The sequence below is a fragment of the Pelmatolapia mariae genome, linkage group LG14 (genome assembly GCF_036321145.2).
Source record: "Pelmatolapia mariae isolate MD_Pm_ZW linkage group LG14, Pm_UMD_F_2, whole genome shotgun sequence".
In the NCBI taxonomy this organism is placed as follows: Eukaryota; Metazoa; Chordata; class Actinopteri; order Cichliformes; family Cichlidae; genus Pelmatolapia; species Pelmatolapia mariae.
Window position 1 is genome coordinate 9,692,501 of NC_086239.1, and position 13,532 is coordinate 9,706,032.

The window sequence follows — 13,532 nt, forward strand, 5'->3', positions numbered from 1 at the left end:
TGATATGCAAGGTTGAATACCTTTAAAAAGCATTACAATACCTGTAGGTATTGCATCAAATACTATGGCATATTCTTTGGGTGTGGCTGGAAATTTATAGGTGTTTAAGAATTCTGAATAGGACATAAGCTGCCCATTAGGATTAAACAGCTGTTTCACTAAAACGATCCGTTTCTCAACCCACCTAGAAAAAAATAACGATTTATTTTTATACACTATGTTCCTATTATTGCAAATTGAATACGTATGGGGTGTAAAGTTGGGTTTATATATAAGGGACCAAGCTAATAGAACTTGTTTGTGAAACATCGAAAGGTTTTCTGGAAGCTTATCTATATTATAATCACAACCTAAGATAAAACTTAGACCACCAAACTTAGAGAAAATGTAGTGAGGAATAAAATTCCAAATGGGTACTGGATTCTTAAGAAAATGTTTAGCCCAATTAATCTTAAATGTATTGTTTAGAGTAGTAAAATCCAAAACATTGAGACCACCGTGTTCATAGTCATTCATCAATACACTCTTTCTGATGTAATGTGTCCCGTTTTTCCAGAGGAAGTTGAAAAGCATTCGGTCAATATCCTTACAAGTTTTGCCGTCCACATGCAGAGAAATTGCTGCATAAGTCAGTCGAGACAGATCTTCTGCTTTTGAGAGCAATACCCTTCCTCTTAAACTTAAACTTCTCTGCAACCATTGATTTAATTTGGTTTGAGATTTTTTAATAATTGGGGGAAAATTTTGTAAAATTCTGTCTTTTGGATCTTTGCAGATAATCAGACCTAAATATGTTGCTTCATTTTTAACTGTTATATTACAAATACTCTGAACATTACACTCTTTGACAGGTAATAATTGACATTTGTTTAAGTTTAGGACCAATCCAGACGCTTTTGAGAAATCCTCTATGACATGTAAAGCAATTGGTACTTGGCTGTCATTTTTAAGAAAAATTGTGGTATCATCTGCCAATTGACTGATGACAATCTCTCTGTCTGCTATGTCTATACCCTTCACAGGGCTATTCGAAATATGAGAGGCAAGAATTTGGGTGCAAAGTAAAAAAAGATAAGGGCTAATCGGGCAACCCTGGCGTACCCCTCGATTAAGACTAAAACGAGAAGTGGTGCCAGTTTTCATTCTAATAGAACTATTAGCATTGGAATACAGAGTTTTGAGAGCTCTGCAGAAGATATCACCAAAACCAAATTTCTGAAGTGTAAGAAATATAAATTCATGCTCAATTGAGTCAAAGGCTTTATAGAAGTCCAGGAGAAGGATAAATGAGTCATCAGATATTAGTGCTGAGTAGTCCAGAACATCCAAGACGAGTCTAATATTATTGGAGATATGCCTGTTTGTCATAAAACCAGACTGTGTCTCGTCTACAATATCATCCAAAATATATTTAATTCTACTAGCTAGCAAAAGAGCTAATATTTTATAGTCATTATTTAGGAGGCTTATTGGTCTCCAGTTGTCTATAAAAAGTAGGTCCTTCTTAGGTTTGGGAATTAAAGTAATAAGTCCTTGAGGAAGGCTGGGAGGAAGAGTGCCCCTTTCAATACTTTCATTATAAACCTGTAACAAAAAGGGGGCAAGCTGAGAAGAAAATGATTTATAGAATTCAGCCACCAGCCCATCTGTGCCTGGAGATTTGTTGTTTTTAAGAGATTCAATAGATGTCAATATCTCTTTTTCAGTAATTGGACTATCACAAAAAAGCCTATCGGCACTTTTAATCATTTCAACATTGTTTACAGAGTAGGAGGGATATTAGGCCCCTTATGTCAAAATTATTCATGAGCTTTTTGAGTGATAGGTTCTAATGAATTATTCATGAGCTCCGGAAGTAATAACGGAAGTAATAACGGAAGTAATTAAAAATATGATATTCATAAAAATATGATATTCATAAAAATATGATATTCATCCAAAATATGCTACTTCATAGCTCCTTGCTTTTTCTCCCCTCAAAAACAACTAATTGATTATTTGGAAAGATTTATTTTATATCAAATAGCATTCTTTTATTTTTAAGCTATTAAAAAAGTTTTTACTTTTTTATGCTTAAAAAACGCCATCTACTGGTGGGTCAGCGCATGAGCGCCCAGGGCGCGCGCCCGCGCCTGTGTCTCTATGCGCGCGCGGGAGCGCGCCTCTCTCTCTGCATCGGGCCTGTGTGTTTCTGGGACCGTGCTTTTGTGTGTGTGAAAACATGTTAAACCAGTATAAATGTGCTTAGTTAAACTTGTGCTTTTGTAACGTTCAGTATGGCCAGACATACAGGGTGCATGCCTTTCGGGAAAACTTTATTTCAATTTATATGCATTTGTTTAGTCCGAACAAGGAGATTTAAAATCAAACTCAGAATCGCAAAAAGAAAAAAGTCTCGCGATCTCCCCGAGCATAAACGCACCGCTGCTCCCAACATAAAAAACTTTCTCAAAAAACTATTTTCTCCCAAAAAACGCACCACAAAAAACCCCATAGAATTACTCGATAAGACTCTCTCCCCGCTCCCAAACCCCGATCCTTAGGAAATAAGCAGGGAGAAACTCCTGAAAAATCCTCCGTATTTCTATCCAAAAACCCCTAGAATAACTTCTAGGCAACCCCTCGTATACCCTAACCCTTATATTCGATAACTGGGAAAAATCCTGAAAAAAAACCCCTTAGTCTTTTTTCTTCAAAAAACCAGCACTCTCACTAGCTCCCTCTAAAATTCAGCGCAGAGTCTAAGTCCTCCTTTCGCTCTTACTCTCACCGAAATGCAGCCAGAGCACAGTTTTTCCCTTGTTACTCGTTCTGTCTCAGTACCCCAAATGATTCTTTCCCTTCGTTCAAAATTTGCGCCTGAGACCAACTCCGCCTGCCAGGTGTACCTAACTGCCCCGCTGCCAATCACATAACAAAGGGGCGGCTCCACTCGCACCCCCGGTTAGCCAATCGCACTCAGCTCGGATTTTTATGATCTCCCGCAGAGGTTAAGACTTGCTTCGGTCTCTCACAAGCCATCTGACTTCGGAAGCATGGACAGCTGGCTCTCACTCAGGTTAAATAATTTAACATTTAGGCCTAAATGTAACTCTTCTTTTCTACCGGAAAAAAAAAAACCCTATGCAAGAGAGATTCCGATTTTGGGGCTATGCCTTCAGCCTAAGAGAGAGTAAAATCTTTTTCTATCAGCTAAAAGCAGATGGAAGTTTTGGCCCGCTCACACCGCGGATCGCCTTTACTTTGTCTAATTGGGGTGTTTTGAGCCTCATCGCGATGCCCGAAGTGCAGAAGAGCCTGCGGGAAACGAGCGCGCAACAACTGCGAACCAGGGATCATCAACAACTGCCGTTGCTTTCCCTATGTGCATATCAATCGGTAAGTGTTAATCTTCCTGTCTAACTACATTTTTGCATTTTCCTTTTGACCATTCTCTCAATCCTTTCATTTAAGAAAAAATATATAACAATGGTTTGTAACACGTACAATACACCATCCATCCATTTGCTTCCACTTATCCTTTTTCAGGTTGCTGGAGCCTATCCCACGTACAATACACTTTAAAAATATATAGAAGCTCAAGTTTAACTCCCGTGAAAGCTTATACATTACATGTCTACATCACCTATCATTTCCTCATTAGGTATCATTTTATGCTCCTTTGATATTTTGCTAGTTTGCGTGTTTTAAAACTCTTTTTGTTTTTCTTTATATTTTTAGACTCTGATTTAAGCCAGATGTGTTAACCTGATCCCTGCGAAACACCAGCTCTGCGTGGATTTTGACCGCGAGTGACCGGATGTTGTTTCCAGCCTGAGGTTGCCTGAAATGCCGTGAGGCTCGTTTGAAAGATCGCGCCCGAGACCAACTCCGCCTCCAAGGCGTGCCTACCTTTAGCTGCCACCAGTGAGATATCGGAGCCGGGCTCCACATATCCAATCAGGAGCACGAGCAAGACAGCTTTTGCAGACTCTCCAGAAATATACAAGTCCTTATCAACTGCTCTGCAACCCAGTGTTTCTGGTCCCCTCACTAACATCGCTTTTTGAGATATTTTTTATGAACCACCAAAAAAGCAGTTTTTATCCCCCCCAGTACAGAAGACTGGATCTGAGGGCAGCAGCGGGGACAAATGATTGTAATGAAGCGACGGACATTTCATGGCTGGTCTTAGATATTCGTGAGTTATTGTGTCTTATGGTGAAAAGTACATAGTTTTGCAAGAGGCATGCAAGCACTGTAGAAAAAGTAATCATAAAACTGTTTTTGTGAACACTTTGCTCCCTACGTTATGCTTTAAAAAATGTGATACATGTAATGTGATCGTCAAAGAACATGATTTTTTTTTATTCTTATGCTTTTAAAGTGTGTCAGATTATCTTAAAACACTTATTTGTATGTTATAATGTTTTTCTTACACCATGTGTAATTTTTATAGAGACCTTGTTCATTGTATCAATGTGTAAATATGTATCTTTGATAAATGATAAATGTTTGATGGAACAAAGGAAACAAGTGTCTTGCTGCTAAACTTTTAAGTCACCATGGTTTAAATGAGAACTAGCAGCCCTATGTCTTTATGTAAAACATGAAAAACTCCATATCAGTGATATCTACAAAGGTGTACTCATTTCTTTGTTATGGTACTTTACTGTTCCAATGAAACAAAAAGAAAATCTCATTTTAAAGTACATTTTTCGGCCATCCTGACCTATTTTCAGGGTCAAGAATGTTGATGTTAGACTGTGTTTTAAATCAGCTTTTGATCTTAAACTAACTATCACAGCACTGATTTTACGTATTACAGTTGTAATCTCAATTAGAATCCCAAACTGGCTTTTCTCCAGTCAGTGTTATGGTGAAATTTAACTTGTTCTTTTGTGTAATTGCACATGGCCTATCACAGGGCCCCTTAGTAAGCTGTACAGCAGAAGTTTTCAATTCACTTTTGTCAGAAAACTTCACAGTATGAGAAGTTAAGGCACAGTTTCTCCAAATGTGTGCTTCTTTTTCAGTCAGCGTGCTTTTAGAGCATCTACATTAGCTCACGTAGTAAAAGTACAATCAGTAAGTGTACTTTAACATTTGAGATTCCGAGTGACTCTTACTTAGATCATGTGAACAATTTCATCAACCTTTTTTTGTATAATGCATCAAACCTGTTCAAATCAGTTTATTTTCAATTTATTTCAACTAATCTAGAGAGAAGGAACTCCTTTTTAGCTTCTGTGATGCATTTACTTCTCACACCTTAATCTAGATGTTAGTGTTCTCAAAGTTAACATGTCTTATGTTACCATCATGTATTTCTAAAACCCAGCCTCAGTCTATGCCCTATAGACTCTCACATGGAAACACCATTGATCTAGATATTCACAAATTTCATCATGAGATTCTTAAGGTCTTTTTGTTTTAACGTTTTACACAAAAACTTCACATTTTTATATTTTTAAATGAAACTGTCATGGAAAGATATTTTTTCTTTTGTGATGTTGCTTCAGCAATCTCAAATACTAATTATTCTGGGAATTTTTATGGTCAAACTACGTGATTTTCCAAAGGTGTGTGTGTGTGTGTGTGTGTGTGTGTACGGGTTCGTACTATCCTGGTGGGGACCAAAATCTGACTTTTACTATCCTGGTGGGGACTTTCTGCACCGTGGGGACCAAAATCCAGGTCCCCTCGGGGTTGAAAGCAATTTTCACACTCAAAATGCGGTTTTACTGTCAGGGTTACAATTAGGTTATGGTTAGGTTTAGGGTAAGGGTTAGGGTTAGGCATTCATTTTTAATGGTTAGGGTTAGGGTAAGGGGCTAGGGAAAGCATTATGTCAATGGGATGTCCCCACGAGGATAGCAAACCAGACATGTGTGTGTGTGTGTGTGTGTGTGTGTGTGTGTGTGTGTGTGTGTGTGTGTGTGGAGTAAAATGACCTTCTTCTTATGATGTTGTCACCATGAATCATTCAGGATTAACAACACAAATTGTTTCGATAGCAGAAACAATCTTAAAACTTATAATTCTCACACGTTACCGCTAGTTTTACAAACACAGTCTTCTTCAGTTCTGTTTATGTAGCTTTTATGAAACTGATTTTCCATAGTACAAGTAGCATTTAAATCTTTCTTTGCTCTCCAGTATAAATGCAAGAATTTTCAGGCTTTTATTGAAACTGTCACAAATGTAACACTCAATGCCAAAAATAGGCTTGATCAATGTTTCTATGAACACTGCTTCGTATATAAACAGCTCTGAAACCCCCCTTTATTATTTTTTTTAAAGTAGTGCAGAACAGGCTCTCTGTTACTCTCTTTATCTCTAAAAAACCCAACCAAACCGGCAATCACTTTGTAGAGGAATTTCTTTCATTTATGTATTGATCACATTGTTTATTGGTAATGCTTTTAGGTCACTGTTTTAGCACGTCTGCCCCATACTCCATTTCAAACAGTTAGACAGATGGTGGGGGTCTGGTAAGTAAGTTGGGGGGGGAAGCAGACAACTCCACAGGAGTTTTTGTCTTTTCTCCACTGTAAGTGATAGCAAGGGAGTGTGAAACTTTCTTTTGGGGGAAAGATCAAAGGTGTGAAAACAGCTGTGTACTGCCTTTTGTTCCTGTAGGAGGTATTTAACTGAGAGCCTCTGCTCATCGTCTGCCCCCAACGATGGCAGTCCCTCACCAAGCTTGGTTTCTGTTCTTTGTCTTGATTAAAGAATGTTAGCTACCGCTCATCGCTTGTCTGCAGGCTTTATTAAATGGAAAACTTCCACAACAGCCTCTAAACAGTGGTTTATGGCTCTTTATCATCTGCAACACCATGTAACACTTGGATGTTAGATTCTTCTACCAGTCAGTGTTGTTAGCCCCAACCCCCAGGCTCCAGGTGTCTGAGCTCTAACCCTGGCTGCCAAGTGTCCCCCTGAGGCCTTTGTGCCTTTTACCACCAGACTAAGTTTGTAGTCCTATCTACTAATATTATTTCATTTTTTTTTATTATAGCACACAGTGCAGTTAGGTTACTACTTTCACTTTCTCATTTTGAGCACATTTCTGACCCAATACTTTATCAAACTTTTTACCTGAGTGTTTTTGACACTAGCAGCTGTACTTCTACTTAAGTAAAAATTGCCTGCACTTTTGCCACCTCAGTTGCCACTTTTCTGGAGTTTGTACAATTTTTATATTTCAACGTTTTATGTGTTATCCTTGATCACAGTTCTAAACAAGTTAACTTTCTTGACATCAAAGTAACCCAAAAAAACAACTATATGTCCAGTTATCTTTACTCCAAACCTGGTTTAAGGCTATGCTGTTGTTGTGATATGGCCATACAAATAATATTAAGTTGAATTAATCTTAAGAAAATATGGTTGTTTCATGGCTACCTGTTCAGAGAATTTGCAGGCTTTTATGGAAACTGTCACAATGTAACACTCTCACTGTCAAAACAGGGTTGATCCATGTTTCTATGAGCACTGATTAATATATCAACAGCTCTGAAAATCTTTTTTTTTTTTTTAAAGTAAAGCAGAACAGGATCTCTGTGTCTTTAAAAAACCCAACCAAACTGGCAATCACCTCTAAACAAATGGAAGTAGTTTATGGCTCTTTATCACCTGCAACACCATGTAACACCTAGATGTTAGACTCTTTTACCATCACATTTTCAAGGGTTTATGTGTTATCCTTGATCACAGTTCTAAAAAAGTTAACTTTCTTGACATAAAAGTAGCCCAAAGAAGACAAATATATGTCCAGTTTTTTTTACTCCAAACCTACTGATCGGAAAACATTATGTGATGCTGGAAGTTTTCATCCTATCCACCTCCAAAACAAGTTTACCTGTAAGCCAACACATTAGACTTAAGCAAATTTGTGAAATTCCTGAACAAATATGCTTTGTGCAGTAGCAGTAGTACTAGAACTAGTACTAGTACTAGTAGTCCTAGTATTGTGCAGCAACCAGGCTTCAAGAGTGATCACTATTCTGGCTTGCAAATGGTGAAAACATGTCACAGTCTTAGCTGCAAATCAGAAGTGTTGGTAAATTTAAAAAAGGAGTTTAAACTTCAGGTTTGGCATAGACACAGACTTTATTAATGCCACACTCGGGAAATTCACATGTTACACATGATTTAACTCACCTGCTAAATCCCCAGAGCAATAACCCCATCAGCATCATTAGCCTGAGTGTTGATCCTCCAGGTGAGTGAGTGGAGGTGTGTGTGTGTGTGTATTGTAGTGTATTGTGACTGCTCCATCACAATGTATAATTTGACTTGTGAGGTACACCCAACAAGGCCAAGAAGAAAAAGTGAATCAGAGATACGTTACAAAATACAAAAATAAAAATAGTGGACAAATTTAAAACAAGCAAACCACCTATGCAAGAGCAACTACTAATGATTTACAAATACTTATCATAAATAACGAGATTGATTCTTGTAAAGTTTTTCCAAGAAAGTTTTATTTGATGTAAACAAACCAATACATTTGATTCAAGTAAAACAAATAATTACATTGATTCTTGTAAAGTTTTTCCAAGAAAGTTTTATTTGATGTAACGGGTTTCCAAAAAGTTTTATTTCAAGTAAATAAACCAATACATTTGTTTGTAAAACAAATAATTACATTGATACTTGTAAAGAGTTTCCAAAAAGGTTTTGACTGGCAATCGAGTAAAGATAACTGGACATATAGTTGTTTTTTTGGGTTACTTTGATGTCAAGAAAGTTAACTTGTTTAGAACTGTGATCAAGGATAACACATAAAACGTTGAAATATAAAAATTGTACAAACTCCAGAAAAGTGGCAACTGAGGTGGCAAAAGTGCAGGCAATTTTTACTTAAGTAGAAGTACAGCTGCTAGTGTCAAAAACACTCAGGTAAAAAGTTTGATAAAGTATTGGGTCAGAAATGTGCTCAAAATGAGAAAGTGAAAGTAGTAACCTAACTGCACTGTGTGCTATAATAAAAAAAAATGAAATAATATTAGTAGATAGGACTACAAACTTAGTCTGGTGGTAAAAGGCACAAAGGCCTCAGGGGGACACTTGGCAGCCAGGGTTAGAGCTCAGACACCTGGAGCCTGGGGGTTGGGGCTAACAACACTGACTGGTAGAAGAATCTAACATCCAAGTGTTACATGGTGTTGCAGATGATAAAGAGCCATAAACCACTGTTTAGAGGCTGTTGTGGAAGTTTTCCATTTAATAAAGCCTGCAGACAAGCGATGAGCGGTAGCTAACATTCTTTAATCAAGACAAAGAACAGAAACCAAGCTTGGTGAGGGACTGCCATCGTTGGGGGCAGACGATGAGCAGAGGCTCTCAGTTAAATACCTCCTACAGGAACAAAAGGCAGTACACAGCTGTTTTCACACCTTTGATCTTTCCCCCAAAAGAAAGTTTCACACTCCCTTGCTATCACTTACAGTGGAGAAAAGACAAAAACTCCTGTGGAGTTGTCTGCTTCCCCCCCCAACTTACTTACCAGACCCCCACCATCTGTCTAACTGTTTGAAATGGAGTATGGGGCAGACGTGCTAAAACAGTGACCTAAAAGCATTACCAATAAACAATGTGATCAATACATAAATGAAAGAAATTCCTCTACAAAGTGATTGCCGGTTTGGTTGGGTTTTTTAGAGATAAAGAGAGTAACAGAGAGCCTGTTCTGCACTACTTTAAAAAAAATAATAAAGGGGGGTTTCAGAGCTGTTTATATACGAAGCAGTGTTCATAGAAACATTGATCAAGCCTATTTTTGGCATTGAGTGTTACATTTGTGACAGTTTCAATAAAAGCCTGAAAATTCTTGCATTTATACTGGAGAGCAAAGAAAGATTTAAATGCTACTTGTACTATGGAAAATCAGTTTCATAAAAGCTACATAAACAGAACTGAAGAAGACTGTGTTTGTAAAACTAGCGGTAACGTGTGAGAATTATAAGTTTTAAGATTGTTTCTGCTATCGAAACAATTTGTGTTGTTAATCCTGAATGATTCATGGTGACAACATCATAAGAAGAAGGTCATTTTACTCCACACACACACACACACACACACACACACACACACACACACACACACACACACATGTCTGGTTTGCTATCCTCGTGGGGACATCCCATTGACATAATGCTTTCCCTAGCCCCTTACCCTAACCCTAACCATTAAAAATGAATGCCTAACCCTAACCCTTACCCTAAACCTAACCATAACCTAATTGTAACCCTGACAGTAAAACCGCATTTTGAGTGTGAAAATTGCTTTCAACCCCGAGGGGACCTGGATTTTGGTCCCCACGGTGCAGAAAGTCCCCACCAGGATAGTAAAAGTCAGATTTTGGTCCCCACCAGGATAGTACGAACCCGTACACACACACACACACACACCTTTGGAAAATCACGTAGTTTGACCATAAAAATTCCCAGAATAATTAGTATTTGAGATTGCTGAAGCAACATCACAAAAGAAAAAATATCTTTCCATGACAGTTTCATTTAAAAATATAAAAATGTGAAGTTTTTGTGTAAAACGTTAAAACAAAAAGACCTTAAGAATCTCATGATGAAATTTGTGAATATCTAGATCAATGGTGTTTCCATGTGAGAGTCTATAGGGCATAGACTGAGGCTGGGTTTTAGAAATACATGATGGTAACATAAGACATGTTAACTTTGAGAACACTAACATCTAGATTAAGGTGTGAGAAGTAAATGCATCACAGAAGCTAAAAAGGAGTTCCTTCTCTCTAGATTAGTTGAAATAAATTGAAAATAAACTGATTTGAACAGGTTTGATGCATTATACAAAAAAAGGTTGATGAAATTGTTCACATGATCTAAGTAAGAGTCACTCGGAATCTCAAATGTTAAAGTACACTTACTGATTGTACTTTTACTACGTGAGCTAATGTAGATGCTCTAAAAGCACGCTGACTGAAAAAGAAGCACACATTTGGAGAAACTGTGCCTTAACTTCTCATACTGTGAAGTTTTCTGACAAAAGTGAATTGAAAACTTCTGCTGTACAGCTTACTAAGGGGCCCTGTGATAGGCCATGTGCAATTACACAAAAGAACAAGTTAAATTTCACCATAACACTGACTGGAGAAAAGCCAGTTTGGGATTCTAATTGAGATTACAACTGTAATACGTAAAATCAGTGCTGTGATAGTTAGTTTAAGATCAAAAGCTGATTTAAAACACAGTCTAACATCAACATTCTTGACCCTGAAAATAGGTCAGGATGGCCGAAAAATGTACTTTAAAATGAGATTTTCTTTTTGTTTCATTGGAACAGTAAAGTACCATAACAAAGAAATGAGTACACCTTTGTAGATATCACTGATATGGAGTTTTTCATGTTTTACATAAAGACATAGGGCTGCTAGTTCTCATTTAAACCATGGTGACTTAAAAGTTTAGCAGCAAGACACTTGTTTCCTTTGTTCCATCAAACATTTATCATTTATCAAAGATACATATTTACACATTGATACAATGAACAAGGTCTCTATAAAAATTACACATGGTGTAAGAAAAACATTATAACATACAAATAAGTGTTTTAAGATAATCTGACACACTTTAAAAGCATAAGAATAAAAAAAAATCATGTTCTTTGACGATCACATTACATGTATCACATTTTTTAAAGCATAACGTAGGGAGCAAAGTGTTCACAAAAACAGTTTTATGATTACTTTTTCTACAGTGCTTGCATGCCTCTTGCAAAACTATGTACTTTTCACCATAAGACACAATAACTCACGAATATCTAAGACCAGCCATGAAATGTCCGTCGCTTCATTACAATCATTTGTCCCCGCTGCTGCCCTCAGATCCAGTCTTCTGTACTGGGGGGGATAAAAACTGCTTTTTTGGTGGTTCATAAAAAATATCTCAAAAAGCGATGTTAGTGAGGGGACCAGAAACACTGGGTTGCAGAGCAGTTGATAAGGACTTGTATATTTCTGGAGAGTCTGCAAAAGCTGTCTTGCTCGTGCTCCTGATTGGATATGTGGAGCCCGGCTCCGATATCTCACTGGTGGCAGCTAAAGGTAGGCACGCCTTGGAGGCGGAGTTGGTCTCGGGCGCGATCTTTCAAACGAGCCTCACGGCATTTCAGGCAACCTCAGGCTGGAAACAACATCCGGTCACTCGCGGTCAAAATCCACGCAGAGCTGGTGTTTCGCAGGGATCAGGTTAACACATCTGGCTTAAATCAGAGTCTAAAAATATAAAGAAAAACAAAAAGAGTTTTAAAACACGCAAACTAGCAAAATATCAAAGGAGCATAAAATGATACCTAATGAGGAAATGATAGGTGATGTAGACATGTAATGTATAAGCTTTCACGGGAGTTAAACTTGAGCTTCTATATATTTTTAAAGTGTATTGTACGTGGGATAGGCTCCAGCAACCTGAAAAAGGATAAGTGGAAGCAAATGGATGGATGGTGTATTGTACGTGTTACAAACCATTGTTATATATTTTTTCTTAAATGAAAGGATTGAGAGAATGGTCAAAAGGAAAATGCAAAAATGTAGTTAGACAGGAAGATTAACACTTACCGATTGATATGCACATAGGGAAAGCAACGGCAGTTGTTGATGATCCCTGGTTCGCAGTTGTTGCGCGCTCGTTTCCCGCAGGCTCTTCTGCACTTCGGGCATCGCGATGAGGCTCAAAACACCCCAATTAGACAAAGTAAAGGCGATCCGCGGTGTGAGCGGGCCAAAACTTCCATCTGCTTTTAGCTGATAGAAAAAGATTTTACTCTCTCTTAGGCTGAAGGCATAGCCCCAAAATCGGAATCTCTCTTGCATAGGGTTTTTTTTTTTCCGGTAGAAAAGAAGAGTTACATTTAGGCCTAAATGTTAAATTATTTAACCTGAGTGAGAGCCAGCTGTCCATGCTTCCGAAGTCAGATGGCTTGTGAGAGACCGAAGCAAGTCTTAACCTCTGCGGGAGATCATAAAAATCCGAGCTGAGTGCGATTGGCTAACCGGGGGTGCGAGTGGAGCCGCCCCTTTGTTATGTGATTGGCAGCGGGGCAGTTAGGTACACCTGGCAGGCGGAGTTGGTCTCAGGCGCAAATTTTGAACGAAGGGAAAGAATCATTTGGGGTACTGAGACAGAACGAGTAACAAGGGAAAAACTGTGCTCTGGCTGCATTTCGGTGAGAGTAAGAGCGAAAGGAGGACTTAGACTCTGCGCTGAATTTTAGAGGGAGCTAGTGAGAGTGCTGGTTTTTTGAAGAAAAAAGACTAAGGGGTTTTTTTTCAGGATTTTTCCCAGTTATCGAATATAAGGGTTAGGGTATACGAGGGGTTGCCTAGAAGTTATTCTAGGGGTTTTTGGATAGAAATACGGAGGATTTTTCAGGAGTTTCTCCCTGCTTATTTCCTAAGGATCGGGGTTTGGGAGCGGGGAGAGAGTCTTATCGAGTAATTCTATGGGGTTTTTTGTGGTGCGTTTTTTGGGAGAAAATAGTTTTTTGAGAAAGTTTTTTATGTTGGGAGC